At 38.7% G+C, this 18455-nt stretch overlaps 1 protein-coding gene and 1 pseudogene across 4 annotated transcripts in view; one reads left to right on the top strand and one right to left on the bottom strand.

Moving 5' to 3' along the window:
• The window catches only part of LOC128100403 (nuclear receptor subfamily 6 group A member 1), a 257953-nt gene that overhangs the window by 104799 nt on the left and 134699 nt on the right, over positions 1–18455 (bottom strand). The window lies entirely within an intron of this gene.
• On the top strand, positions 3592–3891 carry LOC128100405 (10 kDa heat shock protein, mitochondrial-like; annotated as a pseudogene).

Here is an 18455-nt window from a genome sequence, read left to right as displayed (position 1 = left end):
GTGCTCTGAGAGATTAAGTCACACAGCTGAAAGGGGAGAACTACACAATATAAAGCTGATGCTACTTTTGCTTTAGACTTTATAATTATAGGAATTAAGTATTACGAAAAACAAAACAAAACAACAACAACAACAAACCAACCCTTTGAGGGGGCTGCAGAAATGATTAAGACCACTTGTTGCTCTTCCAGAGACACATAGGTGTTGCTCCCAGCAGCTATGCTGGGCAGCTCACAACTGCCTGAAACTCCAACTCCAGGGTTCTTCTGGTCTCCACAAGCTCTCCAGGAACAGACATGGCATCTACACACATGCACACATGCATGCTTACCTTTTAGTTCTCTAACCCAGAGAGGTTAGTGTTTGGAGACATGAATGGGGGAACAACAATCAGGTTGCTGAGTATAGAAAGCTATGTGAAGATGCAATAGATTAGTTATAGTTGTTTTCCTTGTTAAGAAATTTCAGAAAAGAACTCACTAAGAGGTGTAAAGTATAAATTTGAAAGACATCATAAGATATCTTTCTGTTGGTAATACAAGATAGGATAGAAAGTGAATTAGGTACATTTTGGACTCAACAAAATAGGATAGATGATGGAATATTTTCTCTGAATTTGTCAAGTGTAAATGGACTAGACATTGCTGATATATTTATTGCTTGTATATACTGTATACAGTTATTGTACTTATTGTATATAGTTTTTCTTATATTAGTTATAATTTTTTATAACCAAAAAAAGGGGAAATGTGGTGATATTTTATCTGTGCAACCCAATAAAGTTTATCTGAGGATCAGAGGAAAAAGCCAGGCACTATATTAAACATAGAAGTCAGGCAATGGTAGCACACACCTTTAATCCTATCATTCATGAGGCAGGGATCTGTCAGAATCTCTGTTGAGTTCAAGGCAACACTGGGAACAGAGCCAGGTGTGGTGGCACATGCCTTATATTCCAACACTAATTAACCATAAAGGTTTGGAGATCTGTACAGACAGACAGGAAGTGACAGAGCTGGGCAGGAAGAAGAAGTGATGTAGCTGGACAGAGAGAGCAAATGAGATAGCAGAACAGAAAGGCATATAGGCGTGGGTATATAGGATGTAGGTCTCTTTTGGGAAGCTGAGGTGTTGGTGAGGTGAGGCTGGCTTGTGGCTTTTCCTATTCCTCTGATCTCTCAGGTTTTCACCCCAATATCTCATTCTGTGTTTTTTATTTAATAAGACTGTTTAGCAATTTGTCTACACTGTTCTATAACTGGAGTGGCAAGCAAATACAGCAGGCCTCCTCTCAGCCAAATGGCAGCTCTCCGCTAAAGACACTTTCCACTTTATGGAATACCTTCACACACTTTCCTATTTAGTTTTCTCATGTACTTTTTTTTTTTTTTTTTTGGTTTTTTTTCGAGACAGGGTTTCTCTGTGCAGCTTTGCGCCTTTTCCTGGAACTCACTTGGTAGCCCAGGCTGGCCTCGAACTCACAGAGATCCGCCTGGCTCTGCCTCCCGAGTGCTGGGATTAAAGGCGTGCGCCACCACCGCCCGGCTTTCTCATGTACTTTTTAACTATCCTCATTTTACCTGAGACAAAATAGTAACGATATGTTAACAATTCGAATTTACTGAACATGTCAAGACCTCTATATGTGCCAACCCTATCTATGTACACTATATAAAATAACTCAGTCTTCACAGTGAACTTGTGATGTTAGTAATGTTGTTCTTCCCTTTTACAGATGAAGGACAGAAGACACAGACAAACGAAGAACTAGGGCTCAGGTCACATAGCCTAAGCAATGTAACAGCTAGTAAATGCCAAAGCTAAGATTTTAATCCTGACGTTTTGACTTGGAAGCTTATGCCCTTAATCACCATTTTATACTTCTTTATGATATGGAAGTGAGTCTGAGCTCATAAATTTATCTTATTCCTCACCAAATTTTCACTATAGAAGTATGTTATATAGTCTGGGGGCTTCTATTAATGGCCCAAAGCTAGAAGAGAAAGCCTATACAGGAATAGAAATGACTAAAGTAAGTAAATAAAGTCTGTATTAGATGTAAAGATCCAGCTTACTAGTAAACCATGAAAAAATTATCTTTTATGCAGTTTTTGTATAGTATATACTTTCAAAAACACATTATGGCTATCCTAGAATTTATCTTATTTATTTTTTACTTTATTATGTTTTTTTGGGGGGGGGTTGGATATTTTGTCTGTTTTTTTCGTTTTTTTGAGACAAGGTTTCTCTGTGTAACAGCCCTGGCCTAAAATTCACAGACATCTGCCTGTCTCTTCCTCCTGAGCACTAGGATTAAAAGTGTGTGCTACCACCTCCCAGTTTTTTTATCCTAGAATTTATAAACCCACTGAATTCATTATAAATAGAACAGTAGTCTCAGCTACTCAGAGGCTGAGATAGGAAGATTGAGGCCACCCTCCAAAATATAATGTTCAAAACGGGGCAGGAAGTTCCTCCATCCCACCCTCTGCTGTGCATCATCAAGACCTGACTTCTGAATATCACATTTCATGTATTGTCCTAAAACAGAGCATGTCCAGAGAGAAGATGCTCAGTGTGATGAGGGACTGGAATTGTGACAGAAACTGTAAGGCTGTAAAATTCTCAATGGGATGGAGTAAAGGAAGGGACAGGTTTGTTCACATCAGGTCAGGTAGCAACTGTACATTAAATCAAGACAAATCTATGTAAGATAGTAAGAAGTTGTAGTTTAACTTCAAATAAGGAACCAAGTACTTCATCACAGGAGTGTTGAAGCCCTCCTAAGAATGTACTTATTGGAAACATTAGACAGAGAAATCAAACAAAAATTCTAAGGTTCCTTCAGTACTAATATGAAGAAAATACATTTACTTATTTATTTTATGGTTTTTCAAGACAGGGATTCTCTGTGTGGCACTGGCTGTCCTCGAAACACTTCGTAGACAAAGCTGGCCTCAAATTCCACCTGCCTCTATCTTCCGAGTGCTGGGATTAAAGGTGCACAGCACCACCACTGGGCAAAAAAAAAATCACATTCTTGTAGTTTCTTGTATTCCTTATGTCTCTTTCTCTTGTCAGAGTGGCATCTAAAAAGCATTGACATTTTAGAAGCTTTATGTTCTAAAGTCGACACCTTAAATTATAATATGACAAAGATTTATGTGCTATTCATCCATTCATATATTCACATTCAACATTTTTAAAAGATTCATTTATGTGTATGGATGAGTGTTTTGCCTGCATGTATATCAGTGTACCATGACGTGTCCATGGAGGTCAGAAGAAGGTGTTTGATCTCCTAGAACTAGAGATAGAGACAGTTGTGAGGTGCCTTGTGAGAGCCAAACCTGCAAAAACAGTCAGTGCTCTTAACTACTGAGCCTACTGCATTTTAAAGTCACTGTCTTTGTGAAATTTATATTCCTGGCATAAGGAAGGGTTATCTGCTTTTATCGCTTATCAGTATAAAGTAATATTCCAATATCAATTTATTTTTAGAGTCAAAGAGATAATAAGAATTAAAATGTCGAGGACTCTCCTTGCAGCGGTGGCCTCGAGTGCAGAGTCTGAGTTGCGGGGGCAGGAGTCATGGCTAGACAAGCTTTCAGAAAGTTTCTTCCACTCTTTGACAGAGTATTGGTTGAAAGGAGTGCCGCTGCCGAAACCATGACCAAAGGTGGTATTATGCTTCCGGAAAAGTATTGCATGGGACAGTAGTGGTTGTGGGACCAGGCGCCAAAGGAAAGGGTGGAAAGATTCAGCCAGTCAGTGTGAAAGTCGGGGACAAAGTTCTTCTCCCAGAATACGGAGGCACCAAAGTAGTTCTAGACGACAAGGATTATTTCTTATTTAAGAGATGGTGACATTCTTGGAAAGTATGTAGACTGAAATCACTGTTGAAAAGGTGTCACATGAAGCTGCCCATTCCACTGATGGTCTGAACTCTTCATCATGTAAATAATTTTCATGCCTCCCTTTTATAATAAACTGATGATGCCTAAACTAATGACAGCCATTGTCTCTGGAGTTTAGTTTCACTGTACTGTTATAAACACTTCCAAATAAAATAATGTAAATGAGAAAAAGAATTAAAATGTCTTCTTGTATGTCTTCTGTCCTCTTTTCTCCTTGCACTGCACCAGTAGGTTTAGTGAATTTGCTTTCAAACTTCTATCCACATATGTAACTAAACATCATGTGTACAGGTACATGTAATATAGATTTTTTTAAGTATTTTTTTAATTATGTGAATACTGTGTGAATGCAGGTGCCTATGAAGGCCAGAGGTGTCAAATCTCCTGGAGCAGGAGTTACAGGAAGCTGTTAGTGCTGGGAGTCAAACCAGTGTCCTCTGCAAGAGCAGCAAACACTCTTAACTGCTGGGCCATCTCTGTAGCCCAATATAAAAGTTATAAAATTTTAAAAAACAAGCCAGGCAGTGGTGGTACACACCTTTAATCCCAGCACTCAGGAAGCAGATGCAGGTGGATCTCTGTGAGTTCGAGGATAGCCTGGTCTACAGAGCAGGACAGCCAGAGTTGTTATACAGAGAAACCCAGTCTCAAAAACAAAAATAAAACAAACAAAAAAAAAAAAGGAAGAAAGAAAGAAAGAAGATTAGAAAAATTAAAAACAGAAACAGGATTACATCAGTCACTCTAGTTTGGTTATCTTCCTGATGGTGCAGTTAAGTGACTCCTGATTATTCACCGTCTGCCTATGACAGTTTACTTACTCCTGTACATATTAATCCATCTTTATTCTGGATTATGATTTGACCTCTCTATTGTCTTAAAGGTCAACTTCTTTTTTCCCCGTCTTCCAATCAACACAACTGCAAAAGATTCTAGAAGAAAAAGAACTCAAGGAATTTGCAGGCATCCACTCAGTTTTCACTAGCACAGCACTTGGTCTAGGAGAGTGCTCTGCAGCAGGTCTCACTGGTTGTACAGCATTTTCAAGGTTGAATTTCCAAAGCACTGATTATCATCACCCACTGAACTGAAACATTCCCTGGTGGCTTTTTCCCTTGAGGTATAAACAGCATGAGCGACAGGCTTACCCAAGAACTCTTTTTTCTAATCTTCCTAAATTTGCTACTCTGAAAATCATTCCCATTTCAAGCCATGTTAAACATGCCACAGGCACTCTCACAGATGCTGTCTTATTCATAGCAGCTTGCTGACGGCCGCTATTACTGCCCCTGTTGTCAAATGAGTTAGCCAAATAACAGAATCAGGCTGATGAAATACACTCCCCAACACCAGAAAGCCAGTAGCAAGCCACTGATGTAGTCAAGTATGAGCATCTAGGCAGCCGGGGTTAGCCTTTACCACAGAGACCAAGAATCTACTCAGAGGTAACAGTTTGGGGTTGTTTTGATAGCTTAAAAATTCGACAGGAATTCTGACTGGCTCTAACTGAAAAGCCTTCAGTCTGGTAAGGTTTGACCCTCCCTGCTTCTCACCCTAATGAATGCAAGGTCCTTGGATCATAGTGTGAGCATCAAGACCCTGTTAAGAGTCAGCAATGACCTTTACATTTTTCAGGCTTTTCAAAATATGTAAAACAGCCAGGCATTGGGAATACCCTCAAACTCTTAACCTTGACATACAGATAGATGTGTTTTTCATAATTATGGTGTTTTCACCCAAATTTTAGAAAAGTAATATTTGTATTACTAAAAATTTATTATTTTTTTCACCATTATTTTATTTCATTTTCCGGAGCCAAGGAACGAACCCAGGGTCTTGCGCTTGCTAGGCAAGTGCTCTCTACCACTGAGCTAAATCCCCAAGCCCAATTATTTAAGATGTAGATGTATTTCAATTGCTTCAACAAACTATTGAGGCATGTAGAAAGAAGAATCTTGTAAAAACATTAATTCTTTATATTAAAAATATATCTCAGTAGCAAGGTGACATAAAGAATGATCTGAAAAAAACTGGTGTGTGAGTTGATTGGTTTTCATACTTGTCCCTCCGATATTCCTTTTTTGCCTCACCTCATTGTATTAAGGATGTTAAATCAAACATGATTGCAGCAATGTTTGTGTGTGAAAATGACAAAGCAATGAGCCCAAATCCCAACCTCATCTTGAACCCTGAAGACTTTTATGGCTTTCCCTTCACTAGGCCCTCCCCCTAATACACATTAAAGACCACATTGTTCAAAGGAGTCATGGTAGGTTTCATACCCCATTTAAATACAATGTATATAGTAACTACACTTCCAAGTTTTACTAACAATATTCTTTGGTTTAAATATTAGTGCAGAATTACAACGTATCCGAGAGGGAGAAAAGGTGCTATCAGGCAGTGATTACGTCAAATTTTCTTTTCATACAACATTTTTCTCTAACAAAGGGATATGGACTAAAAGTGTATGAAAAAAAAAATATCCAGAAGATCCATGAAATGCTTTAAGTAGTTGCCTTACCTCAAATTGTCCAAAATAAGTCAGGTCTTATTAATTCAAGAAGCCTAAATAAATTGAACTTGCTGCTAATTTCAAATGCAGGTTCTCCCTTCCCCCCAACCTCTTATTCCATTTGTATGTCTGCAAGTCACATTATGGACCCCCAGCTGTTTTATTCATTTATTCTTGTAAGATTTCAAATTGGAGGAACGACTGAGAGGTTGTTTTTTATTCATTTTTCTCAGTTCTTACTATTAGTTGTCTGTCACAAATACTTTAAAGGGTTAGTGGGAAAGAGACAGCAACTACTCTAGTATTTTTTCAACTGCCATAAACAGTTTGCATAATGAAAGTAGCCACTGAATCAACCCCTTGGTTCTCTGGGAAAAGACAGCAAAACAGGGACCCTACAGCTGTCCTTGGGAAAAGGAAGTTTGAAGGATAAAAATCTGCACTGAAGAAAAGGAAAAACAAACCTTTTAAACCTTTAAAACCACAGTTTAATTGGAAGAACTGCTCACTTTCCCCAACTCAGGCATTTTTGTTTAACATTTGTTTAACAAACATTACAATATAACTTGATTTTACATCAGTGTATTTTAAGATAAATCCTATGATTTTTATACATTTCTTATTTTACAAACCAGGGTTTAAATAATCTCAAAATAACATACTAATAGCATCTGTTTAGTTCAATTCAAGTTTCAAGAGCCAATACCAGCTGTTGGGGGAGGGATTTCACATGTGTTACACAAATCCTAACCAAAGCTTATTATCCCCACCCCCATTCTCTCATTGATGGAAAACTAGTAAGTAAAGCAAATGTTAGAATAAAAAAGAGAGGGAAGAAAAAAAGAACAAAGTAATAACTAAAAATTCTCAGTGTCTAGATATATACAACCACTACTAAGATGCTCATCCTTTCTAGTTCAATACAGAGTCAGCATGAGGACAAAAGGCATTTAAAAGTCAATTTGGAGTGATTTCTAACAGGAGCCTAGCTCTACAAGTTGGAGAATGAGAACATCCCCAAATGTTGAAAGGCATTCCTTACTAAAAAAGTTTTCTCTTGTAAGGAGCAATCTAGTTTTCACAGGAAATTTCATTTTGTAGCATTGTTTTGGTTTTACATGTCTGTTCTGCCAGAGGGGCTGTCCACAAGGGTTGCATCTATCTTGAAGTGTGCACAATGGCCTCTCTTGCGGCTCTCTCCCTCTGTTATTGATCCTTACAGATGCTTCAAAACCCTTCCCCCACCTTTCTCCAAATCCCAACCCCCCATTCTCAAAGATAGTTTAAGAAATAAGACTTCCTGCCTAGCGACTGGCAGGACTGAAAGACCAGATTGTATGACTCCACAGATCAGGCAGGCCACAGTGAAGGCTTGAATAGAGTTAACCCTCTGTGAACTAAAACAAAACATTTGCATGCCCAGCTGTGACAAAGGTTAATTTAAATGGACAAGGGCCCAATATCTAAAACCAAGCAAATGCCCCCTTTAAAAAAAAAAAAAAAGCATTTTCACTGACTTTTGTAAGCAGCTAATTTTGCCTTTTAAGCTTTCAAAGACCTCATTCAGCTGGGATAATTAATTTTGCTTTCTGGATTTTGTGTGAAAGATTTGGGTGAAACTGTAGCATGTTCTTGTTTTATACGTGTTCTCCTTTTAGTACCCAAAGTTATTTTCTGCCACAGAATGGCTAAGAAAAATGCATTGAAGTTTTAGGAGTTAATGAAATATACACTTTGGGAGAATCATCTAGGCATCAGGAGTGAGTGGACTACATATCACTAAGACATTCAAATTGACGGGGAACAAAAATTCCCCCAAACCCTAAATTCTCCACAACTGTCCCTTCCAAACTCATGCATCCACTGCTCTGAACCTCTGTCTATCCCTAAACTATTCAATGAATCCCAAGAAAATAAAATCTTAGTTCTTAAACTATTTCTGTCTATAAATACATCTAATAAATTCAAGAGTAATAAGAATTACTATGTATATTAGGGGAAGAAGAGGAAGCTGTTTATGATAAAACTACAGGTCTTATACATAATTGATCATTTCTGCACTCTTGTTTCTACCAACTTACAATAACTACCAATGTAGTAATGCTGGCACATAAGGAGCTGGAAACTACATCTAAGGAAGGAGAGCAACAATGTATAAATGCTACTTGGAGTGGGAGCCTCAATTCTCTGGTTCATGCATCCCCAGAGTGATTAGAAAACTGCAAAGCTGCCAATGACAGATGTTAGCCATGCTGAAAGGGGTTGGGAAGCTTTACGGGGGGTGGGGGTTGGGGTGGCGGGGAGCCGGACACACGGGACACAATTTCATGGGGTTACTGCCTTTCCTAGATATTTATCAATTACTTCAAAGACTTGACAACTCTTTTGGCTCAGTAATAACAGCTACCAATAAGGAATCAAACTCTTAAGACTCTACATTATCAACATAGCAAATCACTAATGCTAAAACTCACTGTTCTGATAGCTGTATTTTTCTTTCCTGGCCCAAATAATAATGTGGGATACTGCGTTTTTCTCACATAAGGACGAGTCTATTCAATATAAACAAGTTACCTACACACAGAACAATCTACTCACTTAAAACACACTTAAAAAGAAATTAGCAATGATTTACTCTTGTAAAACCATAAAGCTTTAAGTCCCCCAAGAGGATGAAGCTACCTTATCAATGGCCTCATGACCCCAACTCTATCTCCAACTAACAGTACTAAATAATGCTTTGGCAGCTTGTAAATTAGATTAAAAAATTAAAAATACAAACAAATTCTGTCAAGAGGTAAAACCCACAATGTTTAAAGGTAAAATTTACTGTGTACTGAAACACGAATTTTGATTTTTTTTCAAATCAATATAAAATTCAAATCTATCACTCTTCCCTTCCCTGCTTTCTCCTAACACCACCTACAACAATCAATTCACTATAGTTTCCCAAAGCTTCTTTTCTGTATTTCATATTTGCAGCCAGTTTCTAGAAGAAAACCTGTTAGCTGAATTCTGCCAAGATAAAGAAACAAAAACCAAAAAACAAACAAACAAACAAAAAACAAAAAAACAGATGTCTGTAAATCTGATCTAAAGCTTCCAGGAATTTTCTAAATTGCAGACCTGGGTCCTGGACTTAAACAATCAGTTTCCTTACCTTCCCATGTCTCCATTTCATGCTTCTTGGAGTTTGCTGAGAAGTTCTACCGCAGCCATGAAGAAACTGAGATTACAGGGCAAGCCCAGCTTGATGACTACCCTTCCCACACTTGGTCAATTTCTTTCTCTAAGCCGAACTACGACAGTCATCCTCACAGGTCAGTTTACAAGCCGGTCATGTGATTACAAAGTTCAGGCTCTAAGGTCACAGTGTGCATGGAGTTCGTTTATTACCAAAGGTTATCTGAGTGGAACTGATAGACTTATTTTCCTCAGCTAACAATACTGCCTCACACGCCTTTCTGAGAATTAATACAGGAGCAAAAACACTCCTCCGGTCTGAAACAGAATCTAAAAATTTAAAAAGGAAAGAAAGAAAGGAAGAAAGAAAACCCCCAAACCACTATTTTTTAAAAACTACATTTAAAAGGGTTCTAGTATGTACGGTTTTTCCTTCTCTTTTTTACCTGAAGCTCTATGCTACATTATTTTTCTAAACTCTAGATTAGAAAATTTAGGGCTAAAAATTTTGACCCAAAGAAAAGGCAAAACAACTCAGGGTTACCATAAGGGTCTTGCTTTTTTTTTTTTTTTTTTTAAAGAGTTGGAGTTGAAATTCTCTGCCTTTTGTCATTATAATAAATAACAACAAGGCAAATTCTGAGAAACCTGAACTTAGGCGAGGAGCCGTTCACAGAGTCCCCTTTAACTTTTAGTCTTCCATACTCTGGATGGGTTGGATATGGGAAGATACATACTTAAAACAATGTAGAGAAAGGAAAGCAGGACTTCAAAATCCTTTTGGAAACCAAATATTAGAATTCCCGCCCCTAGTCAAAAGGTTGCATCTTTTAAAGGAGGCTTCTTGCTTCATTCCTAAGGTGACTATCTTAAGAACCACCATGCTGCAGCCTGACTCCAGAACATGCCAAGTGAGAAAGAGTTTGCAAATACACTTCCAAGGAGCTGCAAAGGTTGGCAAATCTGGGTCATATGCAAATGGCACCTGGTGAAACACTCAGCTGTCCATTCAGGTATCAGAAGACAATATTTCCATATTGAAGGCCTTGGCTTTGATCCCCAGCACTACACAGAGGTGGGGGTGGGGTGGGGTGGGGGGAAGCCAGGAGGACAAAAAGTTCTACTGAGAATGTGGAGTAAAATGGAATCCCTAAGGATAGATGCTATATACATGACAGTGATGTCTTTCATTTTAAGAAGTTCCCTTTTTCTTCAGCTTAGCTTATATTAATAAGCTAGGTGCAATTTATAGCAATGTTAAAAAAAAAAAAAAAGATTTTTCTTGGCCAGTAGTGGAATCTAAGGGTTTTCTTAACCAACAATGCACATCAGGATGATCTTCCAAAGAAAGGCTAAGAAAAAAAGTCACCAGTTATTTAGAAATCAAGAAAAGGATACAATTCATCTAAAAATAAATGTTTTGCCACTGCCACTAAACTCCTTATTTATCCAACCAACCAATAAACACACACACACACACACACACACACACACACACACACGAGGTGGGGGAATCCAGAATCTGCCTTTTTTTTTTTTTTTTTTTTTAAAGAACACTTTAGAGGGTTTTCTGGTAGGCAGCAGGAGAAAGGTGAACACATACCTCACTGCCTATGAGATGCCAAAGATAAGCTCTGTTATCAGCTAAAGCTCTGGGGACTGCTGAAAAGATACTGCAGAGAACCCAAATCACTCAAGATTCTGTTTTAATCCTGGAATTTGTGAGAAAGAAAGGGAAAAAAGAAAGTGAGTTAGGAACATGTTTTTATTTGCTAATATTTAGAATATTAGCTTTTTAATATAGACAGGGTAGATGAATAAAATCTTAAACCAGCACTGCATCTGAGTCCAAATGTAGGGTGGAACCTTAGCCTGTAAGATACTTGGTTACATCTTCAGTTTATAGAGAAATATACTGATTTCTCACTTCTTTCATTATATTGCATAGCTTTAAGGGTAGAAGCAAAACCTCTCTTTAAATGCCAAATACCATACTAAATGCCCTTTCCCATGTATTCGTTTATTCAAATGAAGACTTCAAAGAGGCCTACAAATTTTAAAGTTGAAGCAGGTATCAAGACTAAGGTAAATTTAGTGCCTCGATGTAATTAAAAGACTATATGTTCCAGTAGACTCAAGGTCATGGAAGTCATTTCAGGTTTGCCCTAAAGAATGCTTGATGAGCCGGGCGGTAGTGGCGCACGCCTTTAATCCCAGCACTCGGGAGGCAGAGCCAGGCGGATCTCTGTGAGTTCGAGGCCAGCCTGGTCTCCAAAGCGAGTTCCAGGAAAGGCGCAAAGCTACACAGAGAAACCCTGTCTCGAAAAAACCAAAAAAAAAAAAAAAAAAAAAAATGCTTGATGAAAGTCTGAGACAAAGTGAAAGCTGTGGGACCACTTTTATAGAGAGACTTCTGGTGATTTCAGAAGCTCAAATATACAGAAATGTCTTAAACTTCTTTTTAACTTTGTAAAGATTAAAAGAGAAAATACAAATGCAAGCCCAAGACTCTGGTTCTCATGTGTTAGGCCTTTGATAGAGACCAAAAAGGCAAGGGTTTAATTCAGCTGAAGAGAAACAATGGAACCACCGTCAATGAAGACTGCACTGCCAAAGACTGCAAGGGAAGCGCCTGACTGCAGAAAATGCACATAAGCAGAATGATGTCCCTGTGCCTTCTACTCCAAGAGTTGGAAAGGAGCTTTATTGATTTAAACATTGGGGTAGGGGTGTGTGGACACGCAGGCCTAGGTATTACGACTAATGAAGCACTCCAGAAACTGGATATTTTCACCCAATTCTATAAACACGTATTTTCTACTATGAGGAAGACACTATGTTATCCTATGGTGACACAGAGACATTGCATGTGATCCTTGCTCTAAAGGTGTTCATACTGCAGTCTCACTTTCCCATCACTCAATACTAACACATTGGTAGTGAAAATACACCAAATACATAAATGATAATAGTGTTATGAATACTCTGACAGAATTGGGTAAGAAAATTATTAGGGAAAGAGAAGTGAGATGGCTCAGTGGGTAAAGGCGCTTGCTGCCAAGCCTGACACCCTGAGTTTGATCCCCAGGAACCCACATGGCGGAGGGAGGAAACACATTCCTGTGTGTTGTCCTCTGACACACACACAAAGGAATACATGTAATTTTAAAAAGAAAAGCTTATTAGATTATTGTGGGGTGGGAGGAACGACACACTATACTTGAACTGAACTTTGGAGTTCCCTAAGTAAATAAGTAGGGAAGGTATTTCAGGACCTGAGGGAAGTGGTAAAATGGGGAAGATCTCAAAAGATTTTGAGCCAGGCGGTGGTGGCGCATGCCTTTAATCCCAGCACTCGGGACGCAGAGCCAGGTGGATCTCTGTGAGTTTGAGGCCAGCCTGGGCTACCAAGTGAGTTCCAGGAAAGGCACAAAGCTACACAGAGAAACCCTGTCTCGAAAAACCAAAAAAAAAAAAAAAAAAAGATTTTGAAATGCCAACACTATGAAGTCAGGACTTATTCTGCATGCAGAAGAATAATAAGCTATCTTGCAGAATACACTACAAGCAGTAATTTAAGAATAGCCTTATGTATAGCAACCATATGCAATGTATGTACTTTGTTTGGGTCCTGATTTGAACAAACTAAAACATCGTTTTGCATTAAAAGAGAATCAAGAAAATCTAAATATAGGTAGGGTATTTAATTAGATACTACCTACATACTAAACTCTGGAAAAGGTAAGCCTAATTATACTATTCTTTCAAAGAATAAAAGTAATAATAATTTTTAAAAACCTGACCATGATCCAGCAAAGTGGCTCAGCAGGTAAAGTCACTTGCTGTGCAAACTGATGTACTGGGCGCTAGCTATATAAGCATTTTCTATTTTCACACCAACTGGACACTAGATCTTCCATTGAAAATCTGCTGCTGGGAGTAAAAGATTTCCTACCATTATCTTCTACTTACTATATATGTTGTGAAAGATGTTTTGACTGACATATACACACTGTATATGCCCCATTAGATTCCAAGCTATTTGAGACTATGCCCTGTATTTTTGATGATAATTGCATCATTAGTACATGACCAAAAAGCAGGCAGTTAATAAATATTTTACTGAAAAAGGAAAGAGGAGTTAGTCCTGAATCCAGCAACAAGGAAAAAGGAAATAAATTCCTTCAAGAACATAACTGGTTACCAAGAAATCCACCCCTAGGCCATTTTTGCAAAGCCAAAACCAGCTCCCAATTCTAAGGGTGAGGGAATGAATGTAATAAGTTGAAGACCAAGAGGACCGGTTGGTTGCAACCTGACCAGATAGTAATCCTGCCATCAACCACCTCTACCTCACTCGAATCTCCCAAAGAGAAAGAAGCTGCATCTTGCCAATCTTCTACGTGGTAGAGCTTGCCTCCAGCTGGCAAACAGATGAAGTTTTATCAAACAAGATATAGCATATTTAATTCCAATCTGAGTCAAGTGTACAAAGCAACTGAGCCCTCTCCTGGAGTCATTTACTCCTCCTCGGAGCCTCATGTCCTGATGATATCTGTTTTCAGGGTACCCTTACCTAGATGTATCTATCTTTTTTTTTTTTTTTTTTTTTTTTTTGGTTTTTCGAGACAGGGTTTCTCTGTATAGCTTTGCGCCTGTCCTGGAACTCACTTGGTAGCCCAGGCTGGCCTCGAACTCACAGAGATCCGCCTGGCTCTGCCTCCCGAGTGCTGGGATTAAAGGCGTGCGCCACCACCGCCCGGCTTAGATGTATCTATCTTAAGCACCTCAAATATGTCTTCTCTTTAAAACTTGATTTGTCTGGGCTCTCTGCTCAATTAATGATACTAACCAGGCACCTTAGTCAAAAACCTATGACTCCTTCCTTGATTCCTCCTCCCCCCTTAAATACCTTTCTACCTACTCCCTCAAAAGTTACAGAATCAGCCACTCTAAAGAGGTATCACCAACCAATGGTGGAAGAATTCAAGCATCTTTAACTATATAATCAACTGAAACACAAACGTCTAGATCTCCAAGGTAATATTAGAAGTATAGCTCAGGGGCTGGAGAGATGGCTCAGAGGTTAAGAGCACTGACTGCTCTTCCAGAGGTCCTGAGCTCAATTCCCAGCACCCACATGGTGGCTCACAACCATCTGTAATGAGATCTGGTGCCCTCTTCTGTCCTGCAGTCAGACATGCTGTATACATAATAAATAAGTAATTTTTTTTTCGGAGACAAGGTTTCTCTGTGTTGCTTTGGAGTCTATCCTGGAACTCACTCTGTAGCCCAGGCTGGCCTCGAACTCAGAGATCCGCCTGCCTCTGCCTCCTGAGTGCTGGGATTAAAGGCATGCGCCACCTTTATAAATAAATCTTAAAAAAAAAATTCTAAAAAAAAAAGACACTTAAAAAAAAAGAAGTATAGCTCAGTGGTGGAATATTTGCCAAGTGTGCAAAATTGAGTTTACTTGCCAGCATCACCAAAAAGAAAAGAAAAATCTATGAATTAATGATGCTGGGGTAGTGCTATAGCTCAATTGGTATAACAAAGGATAATAAATAAACAAGAAAAACTGGAGTTAGACTATTACTATAAAATAGTGCTAGGTACTAATAATCAGCAACTGCTAATATGACAAGAATAGAGAATATAACAACTCAACATACTCATTGAGTCATTGTCTCAAAATCTGAATCTGTGAAGATGGTAGAGTACAGTCTCTAGCCTCCATCTACTAAACTAATACAACTACAAGATTCAGAAACACATTCACTTATGTCACAAAGATATACTGGCAGAAACCTTCCCAACTTCTTCCTCTCATAACCTCACTGCTCTCAACAGTGTGCTAGCAAGTTTCCAAAACATGCCTTTGAATGAACATTCATTCTGTACGATAAAAAGGTGAAAAGTCTTTTTTTTCTTTTTAGCCAGCAAGGTTAAAGAGATTAAGTCTATCAAGATGTTTAAAAAAGACTACAAATAACTTTTCTCTTTGAACATTTAAGTTACATCTTTATCGTTGGCAGTGGTGGCACATGCCTTTAGTCCCAGCACTCTGGAGGTGGTGGCAGGTGGATCTCTGTGAGTTTGAAGCCAGTCTGGTCTACAAAGTGAGTTCCAGGACAGCCAGGACTGTTACACAGAAAAACCCTGTCTCAAAGGAAAAAAAAAAAAGAGTGCTATCATTAGATACCATCTGGGAGTATGTTCTTTCTAATCTATTAGCCTTCCTTTAAATTCACTTTTCTTACAAATCAAAACCAAAACCCAAAACAACGATCCAGCCATTCAGGTCGATAATGTATGTAAAATATTATCCCGTTACTAAAATCCTGTTACAAATCTCGAAACACTTTGTTCTTAGACACCATAAGCCAGTTTTCCCACAAGAATCTTTGTCCCCAAACCCACCAAGGGAAAGGAAGGAAACATCACCCTCCTTTCCTTATTCCAGTATTAGTGACAAAAAGTTCAACATTTAAAGCAAATCAACATTAAGCAATCCCTATTTTGCGACAAACAAGGTGTTGGTGGGTCAAGATCCTCTTCTTGTGGATATCAAGCCAGTGGGAGATACAATGACTCATTTTAGATGAGGGACAAAATACAATGTGTGCTCAGAGAACAGGTACCAGTCTCAGCTAGGGTGGGAGCAGATCACTGTGTTTTGGGCATCTAAATATATATCTGAATATTTGATAGATTAAAAAGAAATCCTGCCGGGCGGTGGTGGCGCACGCCTTTAATCCCAGCACTCGGGAGGCAGAGCCAGGCGGATCTCTGTGAGTTCGAGGCCAGCCTGGACTACCAAGTGAGTTCCAGGAAAGGCGCAAAGCTACACAGAGAAACCCTGTCTCGAAAAACCAAAAAAAAAAAAAGAAAAAAAAAAAAAAGAAATCCTGGAGGCATGTCTCAGAGGGAAATTGAGCTGAACTATAAAGCAGTACTGCTAAGCCTACTATGTTCCAGGTGCTTTTGCTTTCTGATAAAGATTTCAAATAAGTTAAACAAGGAATTAAAACTAGATGTTAAGTAAAAATGATTGGGCCTCTACTGATGACTTGAACACCACCTCTCCTCCTCTGTCCCTTGCTCTCAGAGGCCTTCTAGATTCCTGGAAGCAAACCTTCATTTAGGATTTGCTGTTTAAGACAAAACACAGTGTGGCAAGCAGTGAAAGAATCTGAAGAAAGACCAACAACTTCCAGAAATAATTTCCTTGAACTTATCTAATCATCTCTTCCTAATAATGTTGCTTAGCAAAAAACTAAGTACTAAGAACAAAAATCCAAGAACTATTGCAGTATCTGAATGGCACTACAGCCAAGGAAACTATCAGGGATATAGGCAAAGGAGCACACATTTGGATAATATTCAAAGTAATCATCTCATAGATTATTCTCTTCTCTGAGTTTCGTAACTGGGTTAGTCAGCTGTAAATCTTACCAGTCTAAGAATCTGCCTGCAAGAAGTCCTACCCTTAAAAATTATCTACTTATAATTCTTACATTATTGGAAAGGTAAATTCTCCTATAGAATGGATCAGTGTCAATAATAAATAGCTTTAGCTGGGTGGTGATGATGCACGGCTTTAATCCCAGCACTCAGGAGGCAAAGGCAGGTGGATCTGTTGAAATTTGAGACAGCCTAATCTACAGAGCTAATTCTAGGACAGCCAAGGCTACACAAATAAGCCTCGTCTTGAAAAAACAAACATAAAAAAAAAGAGAGAAAAGAAAAGAAAAAAAAAACTAAATTGTTTTCAGGATCACTGTTTAGCATCTTCTATTACAAAATCATTATACACATCATCATTGATGTGTTGTGAGATCATATGTGGTACTATTAAAACCAAGTCCATCTTTAAGATGCCCATACCAAGGGTTGGGGATTTAGCTCAGTGGTAGAGCGCTTGCCTAGCAAGTGCAAAGCCCTGGATTTGGTCCTCAGCTCCAGGAAAAAAAAAAAAAAAAGATGCACATACCATTGAACCCAAAAATCTGAACACTTCTAGGAATGTATATCCTATAGAAATACTTGCTTGTGCAGGAGTGCAAGGATATCATTGCAGGGGGCTGGGCATGTAGCTCCACTATTAAGAGTGCACTTAGTAGGCTTGATTCCCAGCACTGCATAAACTAGGACTGGCTGCTCACATGTCAAATCTAACATTTTTAGACAGTAGAGGCAAGAAGATGAGGGGTTGAAGGTCATCCATGGCTTCAAGGCTAGCTGAGGCTACTAAACACCCTGCCCCCTTCCTCCAAAAAAAGAGTTCTTTTCAGTATTTTATATAGCATTTAAACTTTAAAAAATTTAAAAAGTTGCAGCTGGGTGATGGTGGCACATGCCTTTAATCCTAGTGCTTGGGAAGCAGAGGCAGGCGGATCTCTGTGAGTTCTGTGGCCTCTGTGAGGCCAGCCTGATCTACAGAGCTAGTTCCAGGATAGCCAGGCCTATAATAAAAACCTTGTCTCGTAAAACCAATAAACAAACAAATAAAATTTAAAAAATTGTAACCAATAGGAAGTAATTATTAACATATGTAATAAATTTAGTTGATACAAAGAATGAGTGAGGGTTGGGTAGATGGCACAGTGGGTAAGAACACTTGCTGTGCAAGCATGACCTGAGTTTGAATCACCAGAATATAAGAAAAACTTAAGTATGGATATATGTGCCTGTAACCCCAACACTGGGTACTGGAAATAGGTAGATTCTAGAAGCTTGCTGGCAAGCCTGCCTAGCCAAAATTACAAGCTTCAGGTTTAGTGAAAGACCATGTATTAAGGAAATAAGGCTGAGGGCTAGAGAAATATATCCTAGTCTTC

This window comes from Peromyscus californicus, unplaced genomic scaffold (assembly GCF_007827085.1).
Source record: "Peromyscus californicus insignis strain IS unplaced genomic scaffold, ASM782708v3 Scaffold_7__1_contigs__length_154581171, whole genome shotgun sequence".
NCBI lineage: Eukaryota > Metazoa > Chordata > Mammalia > Rodentia > Cricetidae > Peromyscus > Peromyscus californicus.
This window is presented reverse-complemented; position numbering and strand designations above follow the sequence as displayed.